Below are 27,923 nucleotides of genomic sequence, written 5' to 3'. Positions count from 1 at the left end.
TCTCCCCCTTCCTCGTGGGCCGTTCGGGTTCCAGTCCAGCTTGCTCCGAAGACCCTCCCGCCCCAGCGCCCTCACCCCGTCCTCGCCTCCCTCCGCTCCGGAGGGTGCACCCACCCAGGCGGCAAAGTTGTGACTACTTGGGCGCGGGTGGCTTGCGCCCCGCTCGATCCGCGCCTCGCGCCGACAACTTCCCGCGGCTCGGCCCCGCCGCGCCCCGGGCCCGCGCCTGCTGGGATCCCGCGGGCCCCCAGCCTCCAGCCCCGGCGGCGCGCCGGGCAGCGCTTCTGTGGCCGCGGCGGCTGTGGTGGCAGCGAAGGCGGCGGCGGCGGCAGCGGCCGCTGCAGCCCCACACTCCGCCGCCAAACTGGAGGAGCGACGGAAGGCAGACCCCAGGAGGTGAGCGCCCGGCCCGGGCAGCGGCGGGGAGGGTCGGCCGAGGCCCCCGGGTCGCGGCGGCAGCGGCAGCGGCAGCGGGCGCAGGGGCGGGGGGCCCAGGGGCCGGTCCCAGAGGGCACGCGGGCGGCCTCGGCGCACTCGGGGAAGGGAGAAAGGTCAGTTGCGGGCCGGGCATCCCCCGGGCTGGGCGCCCGCGGAGTGTGAAGGCTGCTTCCGCGGAAAAGTACTTTTTTTTTTTTTCCTTCTTAGCGTTTAGAGGAGCAGTTTGAGCAGTTCTATTTCTCCCGCACTGTAGAGCCCCCTGCGCGTTGTTGCCCGGACTGTGGGGCCAGTGTACGCGGCGGGCTGGGCTCCGGCGCAGTGACACGTGTGTTCCTGTGAGCCTGGGTGGTCCCAGTGTGGCCGGACACCTGCCACACAAACATCCCCAAACCCACCGATGGTGGAGGCTTGGGGGACTCTCGGTACCACCGAGACCGCGGCCCCCACTTCACTGCCCGCTCCGGGACGGAGCATTCACATCTCTCCCTGGCACACCAAAAGCGGGGGGTGAGTCAGGCAGATTCTCTGCAAGTGGCACACACACACAATTATTTGCAATGGATTTGGAAGAGGGAGGCCGAGGTTAAACTGGGGTTTCTCTTGGCCAGCGACAGTGGAGCTCTTCCTCAGGTACTGGGCAGCATGTGCGTCTTGGCAAGGAGAGGTGATTTCCTTTTTCTTAAGTGCATTTTACCCAGCCCTTGCCAGTCCGTTAATAACAGTCACCAAAGAAAGGTTAGGAGTTGGGAACCACATCAGCAAACTGCAGCAAGCACCGCAAGGAAAAAAGTTCTTTAAGAACAAAAGAACAACGACGACAACAACAAAAAACAAACAAAAAACCACAGCAAACCCTGAACTTGACTCGAAAGATGGAGAAGGAAGCCATCCTACCTCTGTTCTACCAACGTAAAGCATTTTTTTTTTCTTTTTCCAGTTCCTTGTGAAACTTTTGTTTTTCCATCCCTCATTCCTTCTCAGGGCCTTACCTTCTCAGCCTAATTCTCCGAAGCAAGCTCTTTTCAGTCTTGACAATGGAAGAGCAGTTAACCACTTTGGTTTGCCCTCTTCACTTCCTTTCCCATTTCACTTCTGTGTTGGAGAAAGTTGCTCCTAATGGGAACTCATGAACACTGAGCTGTACTAAACTCACATTGTCTTAAATCCTGGAACAGTTCCTTTCCTGAGAGACACTGCATTGTACAGTATTTACCTTTTTTTCTTGTATCTGGGACTTGGACTTAAACTATTACCTGAATTAAAGTGTACATTGACCATTAGGATTTATTTTATTATTTTTTTTTTAAATTTTGATTTGAATGGCTTTTTCAGTGCAGTTAAAACAGTATTCAGTAGTGTCTTATAACCAATGTAATGTCTTTGGAAAAGGTTTCTAAGAACTCTCCTTGTATCTATCACATTGGCATTTAAATAATTTTCATGATCATTATAGCAATTAGATTGAGGTTATTAGCATAACTTCATTCAAAGGAAGCATGTCTGCTTATTTTTCTATAGTTTTAATAACAGAAAAAAACTTTTACTTTCATTTTAAAGTTAAATATAGTGATAGACTTCTGTTCTCTATGAAATCTGGAAATTGAATTGCCTTAACTATCTCAGAGTCTCTGGTAAGGTGACACAAAAACTCCCACATATGTGGACAGAAAAGAAAGTGGTACTCTTCGGAACTGTTGAGACATAGGACATTTATAAGAATGGGAACGGGAGGGATAAGTTTGGATATTTGGATAGTTCCAGGCATATCTACCTTTGAGAAAAAAGAGAACTAAGAAAACCCTCCCCCAACATTGTGTATGAGTGTTTTCAAAATGAGGTTTTTAGTATCATTTAATGTCTTGAGGTCATTCTGGAGACTTATTAACATACAGAAGGCGCCTTAGCCAATGAAATTGACAGTATGTACCCTGAGTGTATAATGGTGTATCTCTTTTAGTTTATTTTCTCAACAGAAAAGAACTTTAAATGTTTGTTAGTGTTACTATTTTAGTCTTTTAAATGATTAGCATAACTTTGTAGTTTGCAATAATGTGTGAAAAGAATACAGGGAATCATTTAGAGAAAAAAAAAATGTGATAGAAATCGGGTAAACTTCGGGACAATTTCCAGCATGGTCTGGTGGTAATTTGATTTTTCACTGAGCTCTGGCAAGTACAATTTTGAGGTTCTGATCCTTTGTTCTGAAAGCAAGAAAGATATCCTGGCCATAGCTTGCATTGTAAAGAAAAACACAACACTTAAGGAAAGGAAATACACATTAGCTGGTGAATCATGTAGATAATCAGGTTTCTTTGCTTGCCTCTGAGGGCGCTGCAGTCCACAGGACTGCCTGCTATTGTTAGGGGGAGCGTCCCGAGGGGATTCACTGCTCCTCAAGTAAGTGCGGCAATAGACTGCATCTGCTCCTCTCTTGGAGGTTCTTTGTATTCACTTTTAATAACATGCATAAAGTTTAAGACCAGGGTTGATAACAAGTTTGGAAGTGGAAAGAAAGAACCGAGAAGAGAAGAATCTAATGACGGTGAAAGTTTCTAAGTACTTGTTCCTTGATTGCTAAGTGGAGAGAATCAGGGTACATGATTTATTGGGACAAAGGAAGCTCTAAGCAGAACATATAGCTCAGTTATCACTATCGATGCAGTTCCTGAGGCTAACCTATGATTTGACATTTATGTCTTTTGGGGGAGTCATTTAGCAAAGTGGATAGTGTAGGAACATCCGGGAAGTTAGTTAGACTTTACAAAATGAGGTCTTGCTACTTTCAGGATTTTTTTTTTTTTTCACTATGCAGGAATTTTAAGGGAAGGGAAAAATGTTTCTTTCATATAAGGTCAGGGGTAAGTTGTATTCCAAATATATTTTGCCTTTCTCCCAATAGCTCCACATTTGATGTATTTGAGTCACAGAATAGAAAATATGCTACTGTCCTTCTAACATAAAGATGATATTTTATATCCCTGTGGTGCATGCCTTAGTTATTTTTCCAGTAGTGGAGATGGATTTTCCTAACTTACCCTTTTACTCATTTCCTTTGTATGATGTACATTTACACACACACACACACGCACACACACACTACTTGTTTGGAGGGATGACTGATTTTATTTTACCTAAAGCCATATTTATGACTGTCATAATGATTTCGTGGCAATGACTTTGTTACATTTCTCTAGTCTCAGCAGTACAATGACATTTCAAACAAGACATCAAAAGGACAGGCAGCTATGAATGGTGATGGATTTATTTACCTGCTGTGGCGAAGAAGAGATAGAACTTTGTTTTTCCAATCTTTTCATGATGTTCATAATCCTATTCCTTATTGATCTCACTTGCCTTTGAATTAAGTTATATATCCAAAAAAGATGGTGGTAGAAATAGGCTTGGTGAAACCATGTATATCTGCAGTTGTTTTCATAAGCCAAAACATCATCTTGTTCTTCCCTGCAAATTAAGTAGATGTAAGGGATTATTATGCTCATTGAAAAAAAATGAGGAAACTAGGCACAGAGAACTTTGTATGCTTTTCTTTTCTTCCTTTTTCTTTTTTCTTTTTTTAGTATGTTTTCTTAAACTAAAGGGAAAATTATTGGTGGAGGTGGGGATGAACCTTTTCTCTTTGAACTAGTGCTACCTATGTATTGAATGACTGTCATCAAATGAATGAATGTTGTTTTAGTCACAGCTGAAGATACTAAGGCAGATAAGTGTTTATCCTGGTTTGAAGGGACGGCTCTGGCCCTGTTAGTGATTCTGCTCAGCAGCAGTGCCCATTGGCCTCGACTTTATTTCCTGTCCAGTGGTGCCAGGGGCATTTCACTAGTGAAGACTATTCAATTTGTGTGGAGCAATTTTAGCTCCAGTTTTTAAGAGTTAACTTTTGTTTTTCACAGAGAGTGGATACAGAAGGAAGTTACATGAAACTAGGATGTTAAAGGAAATAAAAAACCACCAAAGATAGTTTGGGATTATTGTGTAGAAAAAGGCTATCCTCAGTTTAACTTGAATTTTTGACTTAGAATCCTTAAAAAGGTTTTAAATAAAACCTGTAGTAGTATACTTTTGGGGGAGTTTAAAAATAAAAATACAAAATGAGAAAGGAATATATTGTCTTTAAAACTGGTGTAATTTTCTATGAGTGATACAACTAGAAAAATTCTTTATAATGTCTTTATAAGAAGTCATTGGTTTCTTTTCTTTTTTTGGAAGTATATTTATTGATTGATAATGTCCTTTATACTACTTGCAAATAAGTAAACTTGTGGGATCTGGATTTCTGTGTTAGTTAGTTCTAGGTTTGGCCTGGAGACTAGTATTCACGAATAGGGTCCAGTAACAACTTCATCTATTTGGAACTCCTATGTTTGGCATATTCTTCAGCAAAAAAAGCCTCTGAGCAGGCAAAATAAAGGGTTACAAAAAGACATACATTAAAGAGGATTCACTTTACTCATAGGAGATTCCTCAGAATCTGTTTACTCTTAATTCACATACAGTTCTAACATGACTGATTATAGCATTTCTAACCCCATAGCAAACACTGAATTACAAATTATAAGACAGGAATGGCCTGATATTGGCAGCTACATTGATAACATTGAAAAGTGCCAGGGGACAGGTTGGTAGTAAAGGAAGAGATAGACCAGGTACTAAAAGCAGTTGTAGGAATTACAGCAAACACAGTGGTAAGGACTATTTAGGTGTACCCTGATAGGATCACTTTATTATACTCCCTTCTTCCTCTCTCCCTGTCTTTCTTCCTTTCTTTTTTGCTCTCCTATCCCTATTCCTATCTTATCTTTATCTATCTATCTATCTATCCATCCAAAATTTTTATTGAAATATAAAATGTATAGAGAAAAGTATGCAGGTTGTTGAGATATAAGTAAACAGCTTGGTGATTTACCTAAGTGAATACACCAAAACCAAGATATAGACCATTGTCAGCAGCCAGAGTCCCCCCTCTCTCCCTCTTCTCTCACCCAAGGCATTATTTCCCAGAAAAGATAACTTCTCTCCTGGCTTCTGAGACTATAGGCTATTTTTATCTATTATTGAACTTTCTACAGAATATATGTTGTGTATCCTTGTATCTGACTACTTTTGCTCAGCATTATGTTTGAGAGATTCATTTATGTTTGTGTGTAGCAATAGCTTATAGTCATTGTTCTGCAGTCTTCTGCTTTATGAGAATGCCACAGTTTAGTTACCATTTTGCTTTTGATGGGCATTTGGATCATTTCTCCTTTTTGGCTATAATCCATAGTGCTGCTATGAACATTCTTACATATGTCTTTTGGTAAACATGTGGGAATAATAGATAGTGCCTTCCTTCAAAAGTGGTACCAATTCACAGTCCTACTAGCATCTTATAAGTGTTTTGGCTTTCATCCTTACAAACTGCCGGTATTATCTTTTTTGTTTTAATCATTAAAGTGGATGTATAGTTGTATCACATTGTGGTTTTAATGTGCATTTCCCCAAGTATTTTTTGTTCCTTTTCATATGTTTATTGGCAATAGCCTTTTGTGAAGTACATGTTCAGGTTTTTTGCTCATGAAGTTTTTGTCCAGTATGTTATACCAAGCAAGAAAGGTTTTAATATCTGGGAAGTAAACTTCTTTTATTTGTTTAGAAAACTCAGATAACCATCCACACTCACTCACCAGTGTTTACATATAATAAGTAAAATAGGGCGCCTGGGTGGCTCAGTTGGTTGAGCGACTGCCTTCGGCTCAGGTCATGATCCCGGAGTCCCTGGATCGAGTCCCGCATCGGGCTCCCTGCTCGGCGAGGAGCCTGCTTCTCCCTCTAACCCTCCCCCCTCTCATGTACTCTCTCTCTCTCTCTCTCATTCTTGCTCTCTCAAATAAATAAATAAATCTTTAAAAAAAAATAAGTAAAATAAATGGGTGAAGATATTAAAAGCACTTTGAACTTGTAAGCGTTACAGCCTGGATCTGTGAAACCCTGTCCTTAAACACACACACACACACACACACACACACACCAGCTTTAACACAATACTCACAAACCTGCAGAACTTGTTGCCTTCAGTGCTTAACATAAAAGCAAAAGCATTTTGTAACTTAGTGTTGCCCAGTGACCAACAGAGATATGCATTTGGAAGATATGGGTTAAAGACCCAGCTCTCTTATTTGCTAGTTATTTGATTTTGGGAATTTAAAAAATCATCTTTCTTTCTTTTTTCACTATTAAAATGATTGTAAAACCTAGCTCGCAGGGGTGTTATGAAGGACAAAAGTGATCGTTATGAAACCTTGTTCAGAACTGTAAATGACTTTACATATGTTAGTTATTATTGTTGTTGTTGTGTTCTACAACATTCCTTATTCTTGAGTTGAATTGTGCCAGCACTGAGAACAGTTCCTGACATATTAATAAATGTTTGTTGGCTGAATGAATGAACAACACTTTTAAGTGTCTTTCTTGAGCTGTTCCTCTGAGTAATCCAAACTCAGAAAACATTTTTTCTCTAGGACTTTTACTTTTTATTGCTAAAGTTGAGTTGGGAACAGGGTTTATTAAACATCAGCTTGAAAAATTGAGTCTAATAGCCAGCAGTTTGAGATCACCCGTTTCACTGTATCACTCATATCAACTTTATGCCCCAAGTAACACACATAGGACCTGGAGGACCCTTGAAAATGATTACAGTGCTCTTCACCCCATGGGTGATCCCCGAAAGCTTACACACTGAATATTTTTAGCTTCTATAATTAGAACGCTGGCCAACAAATTTCTAGATTTAAAATATAGTCGTGGCGTCTCTAGTGCTGATACCTTGGAAACCATATTTCATGAAAAATTGAATGTTTAAGGATGAATAATAGCTGAAAACTGGAGCTTGTAGGGAGCCTTTTCAGCTTGATATGGATGAGGCATTTCCCACATATGTTGATTATAATGTCAAAAGCAAACTTGCAGCATAAACCTTATAAACATTTGTGTAAAGCAACAATTGAAAGGTCTGAGCCTCAAGTACTGTTTGACTTTGACCTCTATTTTCTTCATCTGAAAAGAGGTTTAGGCCAAATATTCATTTCTAAATTACATGGAGTTAAACTTCGTATGATTTTTGTTTTTGAGAATTATAAGATAAATAATAGTAGGTATCCCCTTGCAAAATCAGGCCTGCAGCAGAAGGAACTTGGATTTTGATGTGGAAATCTACTTAAATTTTTTAACCCAAAGATTGATTTTCTTTTCCTTTTATTTAAGGGTGGTTGTTGTTATTCTCATTTTTCTTTTGAGAGCTGGTGGTGATCTTGATTGGTTGGCTCTTATCAGAGTACTGAATATATAACATATTGCTTCAAATAACATAAGTCAGTCTGCATCTTTGAGGATGTTTACATTTCAGGTAGTATCCCTCATATATGCTTAACCCAGATGTGGTTGCTTTCACCTGATTTAGGGGAAAATGGAATCATCTGGTATAGTAGACAGCTTTTGTTTTCTGTTACAAACAAAATGCTATGGAAAATTGAAATAAATACAAAGGGTAATTATGGCGAGCCTTGTGAAACTACTGTTTTAAAAATAGTGAATTTCAGAAAACATCTTCTGTTCTTGGTGCTTTCATTCCTGTGAGAAATTAAACTGGGTCCTTATAAAACAAAAGCATCCAGGCCTGTCTGGTGATTGCTGTATTAAATGCTGGAAGCAAGGCTCCTCCCCTATGGTATCTACTCAGCCCAGGAGGCTTTTAAAAAAACAATGGTGCTAGGACTGGATTTAGGGAAGAGCAACTATTCAAGGAATAGGATCATGACAGTAACTTCTAAACTGATACCCCATGGGCCCCGGGGTTAGCTCTTCCTCGCTCCGGCTCTTCAGCTTGGAAATCTGTTATCTAAATGGCCTGATGGGAATCTTTCTAGTGTCTTTAATTCAAACCAGGTTTTTGTACCTTCTCCCCTAGAGTGATCATGAATGAAGTTCTGAAAGCATGATGGGGTGAAACGTGTTTGTTCGGAGTGCAGACTCCGTGGGCTCATCAGTCAGGGTGAAGGTTGAGCGGACCCCGAGTGCTGATGGCTGCGCTCCCGGGACCCTCGCCGCGTGTGTTACGTGCTTCCTGCAGCTGCCGCGAGCCCTCACAGCAGAACTGCTGCACAAATGCCTTCATTCCTTCGACCTCTGGACACCGTGGCCTTAGGACTGTGTGATGAGCGCTCACGATGTTAGCCGAGTAAGGGCCGCGTGGTAGGAGACTGCTGAAGCAGTGATTACAATCGCCTTCGGAAAATTGCTGAGCGCGAACACATTAAGCAGAAGCACACAGCTCACACGTTTGCACTTTTTACAAGTTGAGCTCCTCTGCCAGGGAAAAGAGAGAAGGCAGATAGGAAAGGTCTTAAAAGATTTAGATAAATGAGATCAGATAATTTCCCTTGAAAAATACATTATGAAACCAAACCCTCGTCCAGAAACATCAGAAGAAAGTACGGTTCAGGCACTCACGAGTTTTTCCTGCCAAAACTTGAGGCAGTGGCCTCTACATTTGAACCAATGACTTTATGGCGAATTGCTCAGCCCCACCCTTTGTCTCACACGTGCGCACGTGGTCCCGCACCGTAGGCTTCCTCACTGCGGTGGCCGTGTCAGGACGTCCTTTCGTGCTTCCTGCAGTGGCTAGCATATTTTGTAGTGAAAATACTTATTTAATGGAAGGCTACGCAAAAACTCCGGACAAGCCAGTCAGAGACGCCCAGCCATTCCACCCAGCTTTATTTGAACTCTTACTTCTAGAGAGATTCCTCCAGTGGAGTAGCTCTGATCATTGCTGTCAGGTCTTTTACATATTTCTTGTGAAATTTGTGGTCATGAAGTTTGGAATCCAGTAATTTTGGCGATGAAACTTTGTTTTTAGGGTTTGTGATGTGTTACATAGTTCCTTGGAAAACCTACCGCACTTTTCTATTCGGATATATTTCATCTGTTCTCTGAATTGGACACAGTCTTATTTACCTTTTCTTTTTTTTTTTTTTGAGATTGAAAGTGAGTTGTTATTGGTGAGGATGCGGAGAAAGGGGAACCCTCTTGCACTGTTGGTGGGAATGCAAACTGGTGCAGCCACTCTGGAGAACAGGATGGAGGTTCCTCAAAAAATTAAAAATAGAACTACCCTGTGATCCAGCAATCGCACTAAGAGGTATTTACCTGAAGAATACAAAAATACTAATTTAAAGGGATACATGCCCCCCCCTCCAGTATTTATAGCAGCATTATCTACAATAGCCAAATTATGGAAATAGCCCAAGTGTCCATCAACTGATGAATGGATAAAGAAGTGGTAAATATATACAATGGAGTATTACTCAACCATCAAAAAGAATGAAATCTTGCCATTTACAGTGATATGGATGGAGCTAGAGAGTATTGTGTTAAGTGAAATAAGTCAGAGAAAGACAAGTACCATATAATTTCACTCATATGTGGAATTTAAGAAACAAAACAAATGAGTAAAGGGAAAAAAAAGAGAGAGAGAGGCAAAGCAAGAAGCAGACTCTTAACTATAGAGAACAAATTGATGGTCACCAGAGGGGAGGTGGGGGGGGATGGGTGAAATAAGTGATAGGGATTAAGGAGAGCACTTGTGATGAGCACCAGGTGTTGTATGGAAGTGTTGAATCGCTTTATTGTACACCTGAAACTAATATTACACTGTATGTTAACTAACTGGAATTTAAACAAAAATTAAAAAAAATAAAAGTGAGTTGTTAGTCCTTAAATTTTTTATTTTTTTTTGACATAATCATAGGCTCACAAAAAGCTACAAAAATATAGTACAGTTCTCACATAGCCTCCTCCCAGCTTCCCCCAATGCACCCTGCTTTTAAGGTTTTAAAAAGGCATTTACCTAAAAAGATTTATAAGGAATTGCAATTTTTATGCCTTCTCTGAAGAATATATAGTAGGAAAAAAAAGAATATATAGTAGGTATTGTAAAAAATGCAGAATTAGTGTTTTCTGGGTTTCAGTTAGAAAGGTGCTCCTGTGGTAGGCAAGGGGGAAGAGTCATTCATTCATTTATTCACATCCGTGAATTTGGTGTTTGCCTCATTCAAATAATTTTCTATATTGATCATATTTAACTAGGAAGTTTTAAATCCAGATATTCTCAGGGAATCTCTGGAAGATATAATATAAATATAAATGAGGGAAAATAGAGATCTTTTATGGTACTGGTATTAGGGCACCATGATAATATTGGATTTTATGTAAAGGTGAGAGAATATCATTGTACTATCTATCTATATGTTAGGTGTATATTTCCCTTATATGTGCCTTACAATGTATGCAAATGCACAATATATTGAGACATTTAGAATAGATGTTTTATTCATTATATATACATTATAATATTTCCAGTGAAATCTCAATATGTTTCACTATTCTTTATATTGATAAATATTACATTTGAATACATAAATTTAAGTTCAGTTATAACATCTTAATAGGGATCTTCTAATGCTGTAAGTCCATGTTCATCCATGTGTCTGAACCTTATGCCGTCTTACCTAGAATGCTCCCTCGGAGGCTAGGTCTTGCACCTTGAGACAGACATAACTGGGGAAGGTCTAGAGAAATGCACTGCATATCATGAGAATAAAGGAGTGTCTTTCAGAGAACAGACAGTCTGTTTGAATGCTTATAATCTTAAGCAGTGAAGTCTGAAAGGAGACCTCCCAACCTAATGTCATGAACATTGGACTCCAAATCCAAGAACACCAGAACTAGGAGGACCACTTACAACTTCAAGAAATAGGTTTAGCATAAATTATTTAGTTTAAATTTATGTAGCGGGTATTTAATGTGAGCAGTTTTTCACTCCAAGAGGAGAAAATGGCTTTTTCAAGAGGAGAAGGTCCAGAACAAATCTTTGGGGTAGATTAAGTATTCATACAGTTATAAAGAGAATATGGCTATTTTTGGTAAAGAGAACTTTTTGGATAGTATTCTCTCTTTTTACCCAGGCTTTCTCACAGCCTTTGCTTATCACTTATCATTTTGTAGAATAATTTCTTGTTCTTTGATGTCACTGAATGTTGGTCTATAGTATTGTGGGTTTGACCTCATGCAATGTTTCCTATAAAGTTTACTGCCTCGGCTGTCTTATCTCAGTTCTAGACCTTGACCAGAAGGCACTAGTATAAGTGAGCATTGTTACACATCAGGTTAAAAAGTGATCGGATCGTTTAGACCTCCTTGTAAAATTTCCCTAAATCAAGACTACATCTTGCTGCTGATAAAATGAAATTGGGTGTTATTTCTGAATCGAAACCAACGCCTTTGGTGCTGGGTTCATTTGGGATAATTGCACTAATCTGAAATAGTTTGCTTTCCCAATTAAATGAAGCATATTTTATTTTGTGCAGGTTTAAAAATCATTGTGTTGGGTAACTTTCCTATGTGTAATATTATGCTCATAAATTAAATAGTTTGGAAAGTCCAATGCCATATATTTCTGTTTGACCCACAGCTTTTAGCTTCTGTTATGGAAGGACTCTAGTATTTGGGCTTGGATAACACAGTGTCTTTTATATAAAAACCAGAGTAGTAGAAAAAAAAACAAAACAGGCTGGAGCATGTGGCCCAGGCTTCAAGCAGGTTGCTGCTTGAGTCAGGAGCTGGTGGAATAACGTCTTAGTTCTGTAGAGACAGTGAGGGATTCATTTCTTTTTTCTTTTCTTTTTTTTTAAATTTATTTGAGACAGAGAGAATGAGAGGGAGGAGGGTCAGAGGGAGAAGCAGACTCCCTGCCGAGCAGGGAGCCCGATGTGGGACTCGATCCCGGGACTCCAGGATCATGACCTGAGCCGAAGGCAGTCGCTTAACCAACTGAGCCACCCAGGCACCCCGAGGGATTCATTTCTAAGGTAGATGTCCACATATGGGATCTATAGAACTCTGATGACTTGGGAACTGCAAAGGGATGGTGTTAATCCTTGAAGTGTGGGCAGTAGGTACCATGAGTTGCAGAGTCTGTGGAATCAAAGAAATGGAAATAATACCTAAAGGAGACTGTTTCTGGGAAATTGTGAATCTGCTTAAATTGCAGGAGTGGTCTATTTATCTACTGTCATTAGAGTATATTTACTTTAATTGAATTTTCTTACAACTGAAGCTTACCTTATTGAATGTCCAGACTAAAATTGTCTTAAAATAGGTTTCTGAGGTACGTCATTCCCAAATAAATTGCACTTATCACCTTTCCTAATAAGACATTGAATATACTTTCCCCTTTGGCTCATCTCTCACGGCCCATCATTAGGCAATTTGGCAAAGCTCTTAGGGCTGGAGATGTGTGAAGCCATATGCCAGGTGTGCCCATATTGTTGTGCTTTATACGTTGTGTCGCCTATCTTTTATGTTGTAAAGACGGTGTCTTAGCTGTGCCTAAAGAGGGCTTAAGGGTCTCCCTGTTTTCTTACATGATGGGCATGATCCCGGAGGAATCTGTTTTCATGAATTGACCGAGGCCGGCCCAGAGGTGGGAGAGAGTGAGAGGGGAGGCATCATGGGAGGCGTGATGCTGGCAGCTCCCTTGCCGTGCCTTGGGGGCGTGGGGGGGTTGCTTAGCCATATTGGGAGAGAGGCTGTAAGACCTGCAAGCCGAGGTAGTGCGCGAGGTGAGCTCTGAGAGGGCTGCTTCGGGGTGCAGGGGCAGACTGTGGCTCTGGGGTGACGTGGCCTGAGGCGGTGGTTGTGTGCATCCGTGACCTGAAGGCTTGGGGCATTGGGAGACCTGGAGAGAGCGTCCTGGGCAGGGAAGTGGGGTTCTGAAGAAGTCTTTGGCCGTCAGTGAGCAGCCCGAGTGGAAGGACATGAAAGGACTGGTGATGGGCACGGCTGACAGGAGCCCAGGAGTGACTGGGGGGCTCTGAGAAGGTGCTGGGAGGCAGCAGGAGGTCATCGCTCCTGAGACCTCTGTGCCTAGCGGCCATGGAGGCTTGTGGAACCTCCCGGGGAAGCTGGTTTGTGAGTCGGCGCCGACTGTCAGGACTTCCCCTAGCTGGTTCCGAGCGTGGACTCCGGAGCCAGAGTGCCTGGGCTGGAACCCCGCGTCCACGCCGTCTTCGGTGAGGTTCTCCGGGAAGCACTTTCCGATGGCGCAGGAAGTTGACTGGTGTGGAGGGTGGTCCCCGCCAGGGAGCGAAGGACGCTGGATTGGGCAGAGGGAGGTGTGCAAGGGCGATCCCATAGCCACAGGGGCCTCCACGGATCCCACCAGGCCCTGGAGTCCAGGAGGCCCTGCGGAGCTCGCGCACCTTGAGATGAGGGAGCCCACGCGGCCCAGGCGGGAGATGTGGGCAGTCCTGCGCCGGGGGCGTGACCATGGGTCAGGTGGCTCCCTTCGGCTAAGACCATTTCCGGAGCAAGACCGCGCCGAGCACGGTCGGTACGGACCCTGGCCCTGGCGCTGGCCCTGACCCAGGCCGGGGAAGCACCTGCGTTCCCAAGGGGAGATGTGAGCCGTGCACCTGGCACCCACAGACTCCGTGCCTCATGACTCGGGCGATTCCGTGCTTCCAGTTCTTCATGCGACCCTACCTCATTTTATTCCTGGGGTTTAAGTAAGTTAATATATGTGAAATGCTTAGAAAAGTCCGTAGCCCCTCGTGAGTATGATTCCGGTGTTAGTAATTACGCTCATACCCAACTTCATCAGCTCGACCTTTCTCTTAAAATACGGTTCTTTTGATTCACTGTGAGTTGGACGGCGAATGCTCTCATTATTAGTTTTTTTTTTCTTCTGTTTTTCTTTGCAAGAGAAAACATCTGACAGTATCTTAGTAAGAAATAATTCGAGGTACCAGGTATTTTAGTAGTATTTGCATTTTTAGTTTTTACCAGAAGAGAGATGCAAAAGGAATAATCACTGATGTTGAAATTTGAAGGATTTGGACGTGTAGTGAATGAAATTTTTAGGTAGCTATGTGTGTGAGTTCTTAGGCGCCTTCAAAGTAACTTACATAAATAATGATCTTCCAAATTTACAGGGAGTGACCGCTATGCTGAGTTGACTTGGGGAATCATTCAGTAAAAGCATTTCATGAGCAGGTGGTAGCGTCCATCTGAGGAGGTCCTCGGAGTCTTGGGCTGTCTTTCCTGTCTCTCCGGTTCTAGATCTAAAGGTTGCAACGTAGAATCAATAACTACAACCCTGCCACTTAATTAAATTGCTTCATTTCTTAAACATTTCAGAATCATTCTTTTCACTATTTCAGCATTTAAATTCTGTAAATATAGAGCAGATCACCTGGAGTGCTTTAGAAATTTGGTTTAGATTCAAAGTAATGTTCTCATGCAGGCTCAGTCCCTGCCAATTCATTTCTTACTCATTTGGGGACATGTCTAATTCCTTTGGCCAGTTTTTCTCTCCTTCATATTCATATGGATGGAAAACATTTAATTTGAAATGACTTCCCACCCCCATACAGCAACTGTATCATGTTGTTTATTTTTAAGGAACTATCTGATGGTCCTGTTAACATTAAAGCAAAGATAGTTAAGATGTATGCCCCAAATACTTCTTTAAAACATAAAAATGTGCCTGTTTCTTCTGTTTGTACAAGCAGCCCATTACTGGCATAATAGAGCAGAGGAGGAAACACCAGGATAACTTCTTTGAAAGAATTTTTTTTAAAAGGGCCGTTTCTGGATGCATTTTCCTCTTCAGTTTTAGATTCCTTGTAGATACTCTTTTCTTTTAAGGGATGAAAATAATTACCATTTTTTTAAGAATGAAAAACAATTTATCTGAATAGTTATTATATAATGATCTGTAGAAGATTATATCAGATATGTAGTAAATATCAACCAGAGTCAGTGAGAGATTTTCTTAGCTGTTTTGGCATTAACCTGTTTGGAGTAGAGCAGCCTATTGTGGGTTCCTTGCAGAATTCCATAGTAACTTTTGTTACATGAGCCAGGGGCCTAATTGAGATCATCTCCCTAAAGCAACCAGCTTTTTTTTCCCTTCCTTTATTGAGATTCAGAATGTGGAGCACGTTTAAGATTTCACTTCACATTTTTTTTGGGGGGGGGTGAGATGTTTGGAAGGTGAATATGGATAAAAGATTTAAGTGTAAGGTTGACTAATAGATATGCAAAAGGTATTAATTTAAAGTGGTAAAAACTCATCTTGTAACAGACCCTTTCTAAAAGCAATGATGACTTTTAAACTGTGCGTTTTGAGTTTAAAATACATAAATCTTTTAATGAGCTCCATCTAATGGGTAACAAGTCCCATATCCAAGAAGATTATGTCAGTACAGCTTTTAATTTTCAAAAACATGAAATTATGATTTTGTATATATGATCTTTCACTGTGGGAGGGATCTGAAGTAAAAAAAAAAATTACTTGGGACAAAATTATTTATTGTTTCCAAAATGGACAGAAGTGTGAGTGAGTTCTGCTCTTATGTATTTAATCCCAAATTGACCACGGTTATTGTGTGATGGCTTTGCAGAGCGTGACCTGCTCTCCATTTAAAAACTACTTAATGCCTCCCTCTTTTTTTTTTTTGCATGGATGCAGGTGGGTTTTTTTTTTTTTTTAAGATTTTATTTATTTATTTGACAAAGAGACAGCGAGAGCAGGAACACAAGCAAGGGGAGTGGGGGAGTGAGAAGTAGGCTTCCCGCCGAGCAGGGAGCCTGCTGCGGGGCTTGATCCCAGGACCCTGGGATCATGACGTGAGCTGAAGGCAGACGCTTAAGGACTGAGCCACCCAGGTGCCCCTGCAGGTGGGTTTTTATGTGGGTTTTAGTTATACTTCAGTGAAAAAAAAAAAATCTCAATTTTGGGTCACTGTTTTGAGTTTTAAAGTGAAAAAATATAGATAAGTATATGTTATAGATAAGGACGAAAAACTGTCTAACCAAATAATTTCTTATTTAAATAGAGTAAGTTATTATTTTCATTTAGAGCATTAATCAAGGTTAATCAGTTCTTAGATTGTTTATCTAAATTTATACAGGTAATGTAATGCAGCCATGGACACCTAAATAAATATGCTTCCTGGGGCGCCTGGGTGGCTCAGTTGTTAAGCATCTGCCTTCGGCTCAGGTCATGATCTCAGGGTCTTGGGATCGAGCCCCGCATCAGGCTCCTGCTCAGCAGGAAGCCTGCTTCTCCCTCTCCCACTGCCCCTGCTTGTGTTCCCTCTCTCGCTGTCTCTCTCTGTATTAAATAAATAAAATCTTTAAAAAAAAAAAATGCTTCATTAGGGGTGCCTAGGTGGCTCAGTCAATTAAGTGTCTGCCTCAGGCTCAGGTCATGATGGGGGGGGGTGGCCCTACCTCCTTGCTCAGCAGGGGGTCTGCTCCCCCTGCTTGTGCTCGGGCTCTCTCTCTCTCTGTCAAATAAATAAATTTAAAAAAAATATGCTTCCATAATGATAACTATAGTAGAAGTATGTTACACTAGATTTTAATTACTCTCATAGTTTTACAAATGAAATCTTTAGTGAATTCACTATTTATTATATTACTTAAAGGCAGAAGAGGAATGATACCTAATATGCCTATCACTGTAAATTCTGGCAAAACCACATTATTAGAATTTATATTTCTCTGAAAATTAAGGACTAGTTTTTTACTCAGAGGGCACTCAAAGGTTGAGCAAAAAGGAAGGAAAGTTCCATATGAGTGTTGGTTGTTTGGTCTAATGGTCTAAATGAAATGGAAAAAGAAAGCATAGTCTTATACTCAATTTCCAAGAGTAAACCTGGTGAGTTCACTCTAAGTGCGGTTTTCTGAAAATTGATGATGATTTTCAGCACTTAGCTTCTTATCTCCAAAGCACTTTCCAAATGTTGAATAATTAATTGCCACAACCCCCGTGTGGGGGTAGAATAGCAAGCATGTCTTTCTGTTTACCAGGAAACCATTAAGGCAGAGTCTGGAAATGTTGATTTTTATTTTTAGAGGTTTCTGTGTTTTCCAAGGTGACCAGCTTTTTAAGTGCTGTCCTGGTTTCCAATCACAGGCTCATGGGAAAAGTTACCAAGGATGTTGAATACTTGAAAACTTTCTCTTCTCATTGTTTCCCTATGGATTTCATTCTTCATCTCACTTCTGCCTACTCATCATTTGCAATACACTTAAAACAATGCAATATTAAGTATTAGTAAGTTTACTGTCTGCAGTTTGTATGGTCTCTTCTTACCTGGTAAATCGAGAATTTGGAAAATCTGGTGGAAGTATGAGAACAACTCTAAGTGGCAAAATAGTTGCATTCTGAAAGTGGTTCTAATAAATTAAAGGAATGCCTCTTTCAAACAATAGTTTTTGTAACTTCAGTTTAATTTTGGAGTCTGAGGAATAATCAGTATAGACTATATATATGGTTGATAGTGTGTTATAAACAGTTGAGCTATGTGACATTTATAGAGGACAAACTTACATTAAAAAATTGGGTAACAGGAAAGAATATGCGAGAGGCTTATTTAGACAAAATAAGTTTAAGGTTGATAATTGATTAATAAATCCAAAAGGAGTTTGAGAAGAGAGAGGTCATGAGTGAAGGTGTGACAAGAGCCTTGGGAAGGTAAATGGGTTGAATTTATGAGATGTGTTCCGGTGGTGACTGTGGCCTACCAGATACCTACATTAGCTAGACCAGTTCCTGGCTTGTTTCTGTTGCCAGCATCAGGGTATCTACTGATGAGCTCTCTGGAGAGATGCGGGATGAAGTCACCATGGCAGATGCAGAAGGCTGTCCATCCCTCAGGCCCTCAGTCCTTAAAATAGACAGCCAGTGCCTTTCCTGGAGAGCAGTTAATCCCTTTATGCCTTGATAACAAAGAGAATGCTATGGTGATTATTTTTGATGAGTACTGAGTTTCTTTGCATATGATTAACACCTTTAAAGGCAGAGCAGGGTTAGATTGTTCTTGTTGTTTCAAGGAAATGAAGTCCTAGAAATCAGAAGTGTTGGTTCACACTTGTCTACTGAACGGAGGGATAGGTTCTTGATCTTGAGGTCTGGAGTCCACAGGCGGCTTAGGGGGCTCATGAGCCCCTAGGTATTGTATACAGAATTTGTGTGTATATATGTTTCTGGAGGAGTGCATCCAAGTATTCATGATGTTGCTAAGCTGTGATATACACAAGACATTTAATATTTAATGTGGACTAGTGTCCTTTAAGAATGTTTACTTAGACCCCTTCAAATAACAGAACAAAATACAATTTCCAGCTATCTAGTTCCCCAAAGTCTGGATGGAAAGGAAACGAGAGTCTGTCAGCTCCAGGATATCATCTCTAAAAATCTAATGTTTTTATATTATCAGAAACATCAGAAAGTGCAATGATGCAATCAAAGCCAGTGAACATAGTTATTTAACTACAGTACATTAAATTTAGAAGGGTAGTGATCAAGTCCATCTTATCTCTAATAGGTCATGGGGCTTTCTTACTATCAGATCTGAAGATGGTGGTGCCCATAAGGATAAGGCATTTATAATTTAGCTTACTTTCAGACATGAGGTGCTTTAATAGCATTTTCGTGGGAAACTGCTCATTGAATATGTGATGGACTCATATGGGAAGTAGGGGAATTCTTTTCCTCCGTGCAATTCCTGGTATAAGCAGAGTAGCTGTTTTCCTGAATATTTGTAGATTAATTTATTTTTTGTAAATAATATCACGTTTATGTGAAATTTTTCAAATAAGACCTTGATTACAACTCATTAGGGGAAACTTGATATTTAAAGGAATACTGCAATGTCAGAGAATCAATAAATACTAGTATAAAATGAGACCAAAAAATTAGAGTTTTTTTCATGTGAGTTCATGGTTGGCTTTTGGGGGACAGGGATTCAATAACCTCATGAAGTTATAGCAGCATTTTAATTATATAATCATATATCCCTTTTAATTTGAGGTTAGAATCCACATGTTTCATCAGATTTTCAAAAGACCCATGCCCCCCCCTAAAAAAGTTAAGAATCATTAGCTTGTAATGCCAGAATCCTATATATGCTTATCTAAAAAGAAGTCGTCTACAATTTTGAAGATTTTGCTTATCTTTAGAAATTTGAAGACAAGTCATTGATAAGGAATAAAATGACACAACAAAATGGAGTTCTAAAGTATTAAGGGCTGCTATGGTCTGAATATTTGTGTCCCCCCAAAATTTGTATGTTGAAATCTTAACCCTCAAAGGTGATGATATTAGTAGGTGGAGACTTTGGGAAGTGAGTAGATGAATGGGATTTGTGCCTCATAAGAGATCCCACAGAGCACCCCCAGGTCTGCCATGCCCCTATACAGTGAGAAGTCTGTGACCTGGAAGAGGGCCCTCACCTGGCCCATCTGGCACCCTGATCTAAGATTTCCACCCTTCAGAATGCTGAGCAATGCATTTCTGTTGTCTATAAGCTCTTTGCTTGTGATATTCTGTTGTAGCAGTCTGAAGGGACTAGGGCAAGGGCTAAAAGTTCTGGAGATCAATTGCACAACAATGTGAATATATTTAACACTACTGAACAGTACACTTAAAAATGGTTAAGGTGGTAAATATTATGTTACGTGTTTTCCGTCACAATTCAAAAAAAAGTGTTTAGGGCTGAGTACAGTGCTTGATAAATATGTATTAGATTTGACATCTGTAAAGCAAGAGGGCGCCTAGGTGGCTCAGTTGGTTAAGCGTCTGCCTTCGGCTCAGGTCATGATCCTGGAGTCCTGGGAATGAACCCCACATTGGGCTCCCTGCTCAGTAGGGAGTCTGCTTTTTCCTCTTCCTTTGCCTCTGCCCCCGCTTGTGCTCTCTCTCTGTTTCTCACTCTCTCTCTCAAATAAATAAAATCTTAAAAAAAAAAAAAAAAGATAAGCCAGAAAGATCAAATCAGTAACTCCGTTAACTGAGGGCCTGAGATTGAATATATGGGTTGAAATCTGTGGGTAATCCATAAATCTCATTATGACCAGTAGTTGGAATCATTTTACCTATGAAATGCACCTTCATTTTGATTACTTAAAAAAAAAGCGTGGGGGGAGAAGAAGGTTTTCTTACCCTAGTGATGGGCTTGGGTTTTATTTCCTCTTACTGTGGTTATCTGTGGGAGGCAAATCATGCAGTGGTTAAGTATTCAGGTCTGGCACCAGACTGGATGTCATATTGCATTGACATTTATGACTGTGGTCTTGGGAAAGTCACTTGACACCCCTGTGCCCCTCATCTATAAAATAAACAGAGCAAAATTACTGATTTCATAGAGTAGTTGTGGAAAATCAAACGCTCTAGTATATATTGACAACAGTGTCTGTCTCATGGTAAGGACTTAATTGTTAGTTTATTACTACTTTTAGAGTGACGCCTGTCAGTAAGTTAGATAAGGTAGTGCAGGCTGAAAGGACCCAAAGAAGAAATAAGGTGTTGGCTGTATTCCAAGCACTGTAATCATCCCTTGAATAAATGAGAATTGACAGCTTATGTTACTGACACTAGTCTGAAGTCTCATAGAGATTTTTTCACGTGATTTAATATGCCTAGACACATGGGTCTTCCAAATAAAATATTTCTAAGCTTATTAATTGAGAAATGCAAAAATTAAAGTCTGTAACCATGTTTGAGGATAAATTTATAGGATATGCTTCCATATCCTTAAAGGAAATTATGCCTATAGGTACAAATCACTATTGATTTTAAATATGATTTCTCATCATTAAGTGGATATTTAGCTTTTTCTTGTGTACACAGAGACACACAGACGCACACACACACATGCACTTTAAAACACTGAAATCAGATCTTTGAGTGAATAAACTTAATTTTCATCTTTCTGCAGTGGTAGAGGAAGCTCTGGAAGTGGGAAAGTGATACAAACTTTGCTACTTCACATTCTCCTCCATGATTGACTTCATGGTGGTCCAAACAACTTTATATTTCTAAGAACTGCATGGAAGCTTTTTTTTTTTTTAAAAGATTTTATTTATTTATTTGACAGAGAGAGACACAGCGAGAGAGGGAACACAAGCAGGGGGAGTGGGAGAGGGAGAAGCAGGCTTCCCGCTGAGCAGGGACCCCGATGCGGGGCTTGATCCCAGGACCCTGGGATCGTGACCTGAGCCAAAGGCAGACGCTTAATGACTCAGCCACCCAGGTGCCCCCCCCCCTTTTTTTAGTGTAGACAAAATTAATGCTTGAGTTCTCCTTTCTCTCTTTTCATTTACATTTGAGTTTAAGAAAATTTTGAGGGCTTTCTCCCTTTGAGAAATTAAAAATAATATGATATAACAAGGTTACTGTTATAGACATCCAGATATATTACTGGCTAATCATATCTCCAGATTAAAAGAAAAAGATTATTGGAAATAAAATCTAATATTACACAGTTTATCACATTACATCAAAAGGACTGTATTGTATGTGGAAGTTAACATGGTTCCTTCCTTTTAGTACTAAAATCTCGTGATCTCATTTTATGATTTGTCAGTTATGGTTTTCTTTACTTTTATGGTCTTTGCTTTCATTATTATCATCTGGAGTCTTCTATTTTAAATCACCTTCCTGTTTATGGTGGAGTGAAAAGCAAGGTAACCTAATTGAGTTGGGTTCTAGGATGTCTGGATCTGTTTTCCAGGTTGTTTGTATCATCGCTTGAGAATCGTGGATAGAACTTAGGTAACCCTCACTTGGGTCTAGCGTAATTGTTGAGACGGGACCAAAAAAAGTTTGATATAAGATTAGTATTTCTCAGTTTTTTTCCTGGAGTTTTCAGACTTGAAATTGACTAGTAATCGGTTGGAACATTTTTTATGACAAGTTAGTTTAGTAACACTGATAACCTTCTGATCTTTAGAATGGCTCTCTGCTCTTTATGCAATGCTAAAACTCTTCAAAAAGTCTGTGTTGAATATTCCCTCCTTTGAGATTCAGTCTGCATGATCAGTATAAGTATGGCTTAAGGGACTCTATATGCCACGAGCACATATTTATTTTTCAATGCCCAATATAACATGCAAATCAAAAGGACCTCCTACACTATTTGTGCTATTGGACACAATATGTTATATTTTTACTTTTGAAATTAACTGTGGCATTTTTATTTAATAGGAACCTATTGTTTTGAGCATTGTATTAGGATCTTGGTAGAAAGAAGCATGGCCACGTCCCCTCTAATGTCTAACAGCCTATTGGGGGAGATAATTTAGATACATGTAGAAAGTAGAATGCTACAATGGTGCTGTAAGAACAGGTTCAAGAGCATGTAGGGTAAATGAGGTTCACAGGCACAGAGGCAATTTTTCTTTCCTGTTCTTTTGAATACAATACTTAGATTACATAGCTTCAGATAATAAAGATGTATCATAAAGTATGGGTACCAGTAAACTCTATGTAATACATTTTGGACATGTGAATTTTATTCTTATATCTTTCTTCAGAATATTCCAAGTGGGGCGCCTGGGTGGCTCAGTTGGTTAAGTGACTGCCTTCGGCTCAGGTCATGATCCTGGAGTCCCGGGATCGAGTCCCGCATCGGGCTCCCTGCTCGGCGGGGAGTCTGCTTCTCCCTCTGCCCTTCCCCCCTCTCATGCTCTCTCTCTCTAATAAATAAAATAAATAAATCTTTTTAAAAAAAGAATATTCCAAGTGTTTCAGCCTGTTAGAAAGTACTTCTCTGCTGTTACATATGATACAGAATTTAACTTGCTCACTCTCTGGTGTTCAGATGTACTTTTTTCCCCCCAAGGTTTGTGGGAAACCTATGTTTTAGAGGTAACTGACTTTTGGGGTGCCTGGGGGTGGCTCAGTGAATTAAGCATCCCACTCTTGGTTTCGGCTCAGGTCATGATCTTGGGGTTGTAGGATGAGGTCCCACATCGGGCTCCATGCTCAGCATGGAATCTGTTTGGGATTCTCTCTCTTCCTCTGCCCCTCCCCTCATTCTTGCTCTCTCTCTCTCTCTCTCAAATAAATAAAATCGTAAAAAAAAGTAAAGGTAACTGACTTTCTATTATGATTAATTATGCCAAATGGAAATTGTTTAGTAATGTCAAAAAATTATGGCTACCAGAAAATGGGAAAAATAAATTATGATTTACTCTTGGCTTGGCTCTTCACAACTTTCAGGAGATACCAGTGTTTCATTTCCTTCTTGTTGTGATCATTATTATTACTGTTACTATTTTTTTGTTGTATGTTTTTTGGAGGGGCTCTTTCAGTGCTTTCTGTGATCTAATGTCCAGTGTTCTAAGGGTGTTTGGCTATGAATGCCTCTGAAAATTGAACATTTATACATTTTTTGGGGGGGAACTGTGTGACCATGATTATCCCCTTATTGCTTTTTGTTTCTTACCTTTGCTTCCTTTGGGCAAACAGATGCTGCAAACCCGGAACGCATAATTTTCTAGATAGTAAGCAAGGGCGTGGTTAGTATTCCTTTTCTTTTTGGTTGTTGACTAGCCATTATCTGAGTGAAGGAGAGAGGTCGTGACACTTAGGTAGTCACTAGAAGAGGTAGTGACTTAAACGTACTCAGAATGACAGTTGCCAGAAATGTTGAAGCCGTTAAATGTTGTCTTTGAGCAGATTGAATTTGTGGTCAATGTATTATATATGTTAAACCAGCCAACCATTGGTATTTTTTCAGGAAAAATTGTCTTTTGGTGGTTTTTCACCAAAAAACATTCTATCTGTGATCTCTCTTCCTGCTTCCCTCCTTCCATTCCCCACGCACACCCCAAGTAGAAACCTAGGGAACTTAATCCCCAACTGAGGAGGATGCTTTCTTCTTGTGACTGAAAATTCTTTATTTGTAGACAAAAAGGACAGAAGAACTATCTCTGTTATCTTGAACAAGTATATTTCTTGGAGTTTGAAGCTATGCAAGATTATCTGTTAATGTGTCTTTCTACCTCGGTAGCCTGTAATCTCTTCAGTGAAGTGCCTATATCTTATTTTTTACATCACCGCTCTCTGGTCTGCCATAGGGTAGGGTTCTCAATAAAATGTTGCTCAAGTGGACTGACCTGGAGATGTACAACTATGGTAATAAAGATGAAAAATAATAAAAAAACAGTATTGGATAATTGAAGTTCCAAAGAATTGTCTGAAAAACCTGAACAGACTTCAAACCAAATGTATGACAAAGATAGCTCACATTCAGAATGTTTTTCTTTGTAATTTGTCTTGGGAACATTTATTCTTTTGCAGATCTATGAGCTTTTTAGATTGCTTTCAAATAATGTCTTTATATGTCAAGGTGACTGCATCATATACTTTTCCTACAAAAAACACCTTCACAAAACAGGTTTTCATAATTACCTTCCCTCTTCTTACTCCTCCAGACTTTGGGCTTTGGCTGGTGATTTAAAAAGGATTTATAGTTTATTTGCTTTTAACAATAAAAAGACAGTAATTCTCCTGTGATTTTATACCATGGTAAATTTAGATCTGTCATTACCATGCTTTATTTAAAATACAGTACAGAAGTTTTTATATACCACCTCTGAAACTCCACAGACAGTTTGCAAGATGGTAACAGCAAAATGGTACATGATAGCTTATATCATTCCTGAGTTGTTTTTTTTTTAAATCAGGGAGATAGACATTTTAGGTCTATAACACAAAATACATTGAGTTTTTTCCCATGGTTTTGAGAATATGCCAGCAAAAACTAGCAGTGACTTTAATGTTGCTGCATTCTGAAGTTTTAAAAACATGTGGGTATTTTTAGCAGAGCTTCCTGATAAGTGTGAGCTTGAACCTGAAAAGCTGGAACCCTGCCTTAGTCAGGTAGACAGACTTTTATAAATCTGTTGGTAAGAAGGTGGAAATTTAAAGTCATGTCCGCCATAATTGGAGAGTAAGCACACATTTGGTAATAGTATCTCTTGAATTTATCCGATGGTTTTGTGTGTGTGTGTGTGTGTGTGTGTGAAGAGCTTAGAATGCTTCCGGGATCTTATCAGAACCGCATAGTGTTCTCAGGCCTGAGGTTGTGCACAAGTGAGCTTTGTTTCTTGTAATTGAGGAAACAGACACAAGAAAGCAGAGATGTGTTTGGAGTCCGCTAAGTCAGGAGTGGGGGATTGACGACCAGCTTCACGGGCGTGGCGACAGCAGTGTCGCATCACCAAGGGAGTCAGCCACCTGTCAGGATGTCTCTCACGTTGGCCATTTCGAGAGACAACTTTGACGCCGTCTAAGAACATCTAACCTTCCAACCTTTGCTTGTACAAGTGTGTCTGCCCTCAATGAGTTTGTCTTCCATCTGAAAGAATAAATTCAGGTCTCATTCCACAAGCATCAAATTCTTCCCTCAAATGTTGAGGTCCATACCTCTATTACTGTTATTCTTTAGTTTGGAATACTTTGGCTTTTTGCTTATGTCCTATGCACGGACCTTTGGTTTCTCACTTGGTTAGATTCAGGGTTAGTTTTAATACAGTCACCATTCTGTGTTTAAGCCTCAGGATTAGGAAGAGATCTAAGCAAAACTGTGCCTGGCTGGGAAAGCAGCAAGGAAGAGGCCCAGTCCTCTGGGGCTGAGCAGAAGGTGGGGGTTGCCCTGGCTTGGAGCAGAGGCTGGATACCAGTGCTGACATGCACTGGTCAGAGGGGCTCACCAGTAGTGAGAGAAAAGCCAGGAGGTCCCAGAGACCAGAATTGGGTTCCATGGGGCAGAGCTACACTAGGGTTGGGGGATTAATGGAATGTGAAAATGGGAGGCACAAGTTGGGACTAGGTGAATGAGGGGGTGGTGGCCTGTATTTTAAAATACACAAACTGTGTGTGTGTGTGTGTGTGTGTGTGTGCGCGCGCGCGCACACATGCATGCATGTATGATTAGGGTACTAGGTGCGGTTTGGGGCAGGCCAGGTCCCATGAAAGAGACGGGGCTGGGATAGATATCCGGGAGCTAAGCAGAGTGGTTGCCCCGAAGCCAAAGCTCCTCCAGTGTTGGGGGAAGTTTTCCAAAAATGAGAACTAAGTGGAAGGCCCGATGACATCTCAGAACCCATCTTTGGATGATGAGATGACATCTCATCATCCAAAGTGCCAGCAACTTTGTTGTTGGCTTGCATGTCATTTGTACCTGCTTTTATTCTCGTTACTAGTAGCAATCCGGAATTTTGCCTCATAAAAGATTGGCCTGTGACTGTAGCTCCTGACGTGTTATAAGGAGCTGCTAAAGCAGAAGTAGGGGTGTCTCTGTTCCTGTGTTTGGGACTGCAGGTACACGGACTGCGCTGAGGCCAGTGGGTTTGAAGGCAGGAGCTTCTTTTGCCCCCACACAGCCCCATCTTACTGGGGATTACTGAGTTTCAATGCACACCAGTTCCTCTTTCTCAACAGCCATTTCTGGAGCTGTCCTTGTGACTGTACACCTAACTGTGTATCCACAGACACAGTGAAAACTGTAAAGGTAAGAGGGAAACTTCCTTCTTCTCTGCTCCCCACTCAGGCTGCTCCCTTGTAGTATCTTTGTGACTGTTCAGTTGGCAGTCATGCCTCAGTCATTTTTTTTTTTTTTTGATGTGGCCCCCTGGCATCCAGATGTACCCCCATGCATTTTGTGAGTGGCCTGTGTGGAGAACTGAATTGTCTGAATTCCTTCTTTGACATTGACCGATCCCGTACTGAGGGTGTCTGTGGCCTCCTGACTCGGTTTATACAGCCTTGTATACAGTACTTGAGAAAGTGTGTCATCCTCTGCCTGGGATGACGTTGGCCAACGGCTGTTAGAGAAATAATGGCCCCTATGGGGAGGGAAGAGGACTGAGGAGGAATGGTTATTCACGCCAATCCAGGTACATGGTGGATTTTCTAAGCGGTTAGCATTTCTTGATCAAGAAGTCCGTGAAATGATGGGTACATTTACTAATGCTTCTGAATCTTTTTCACGTCATAGAATGCTTAGTAAGTAATAATATTTGTACGGCAAGCTGGGTAAACAATCCAGACATCTTGCGGCTGGAGGTAACTGGCCTAGGACTCCGGCTGTGCCTGGCCCCGCCTGGTAGCCCTCAGGAGTGGGGGATGGACATCTCAGTCCACCTCTGACTTATTCCCAGCATGCTGGTTGGAACCATCAGGATTCACAGTTGACATCATAGTAGCTTTATCCGGTGAACTAAATTCTATGCTAGGAGCTTGGGAAAGGAGTTTGCTTCCACTGTGATTTCTTTATGTTCTTAGAACCTCCTTTGGCCTCAATTGTCTTATCTCTAACCTAGACTCAATATGATACCTATCTTCTTACTAGCTATTAGGCATGTTGAAAAAAATAATTTGTGTGAACTCTTTGAGCACCTTGAAAGTATATCATACCCTGTATGGTACAGTGGTGTTACAAAATTTTGGAAGTATTTTGTCTATCCTCCTGTCCTCTACTCAGTCTTGTTGATTGTACAGAGTAGATGAAAACACCACAGATGGGATTGGGTTTTTTTGGGAATTCATTAATTTGCTTTCGACTGCT

At 40.7% G+C, this 27,923-nt stretch overlaps 1 protein-coding gene across 1 annotated transcript in view; it reads left to right on the top strand.

Moving 5' to 3' along the window:
- The first annotated feature begins 318 nt into the window (after positions 1–318).
- The window catches only part of SLC4A4 (solute carrier family 4 member 4), a 346,412-nt gene continuing 318,807 nt past the window's right edge, over positions 319–27,923 (top strand). Inside the window, exon 1 of the mRNA XM_021702448.1 lies at positions 319–396. The gene's annotated coding sequence lies outside the window, so the exon portion shown is untranslated. The remainder of the gene's footprint in view (positions 397–27,923) is intronic.

The sequence above is a fragment of the Neomonachus schauinslandi genome, chromosome 2, assembly GCF_002201575.2.
Source record: "Neomonachus schauinslandi chromosome 2, ASM220157v2, whole genome shotgun sequence".
In the NCBI taxonomy this organism is placed as follows: Eukaryota; Metazoa; Chordata; class Mammalia; order Carnivora; family Phocidae; genus Neomonachus; species Neomonachus schauinslandi.
This window is presented reverse-complemented; position numbering and strand designations above follow the sequence as displayed.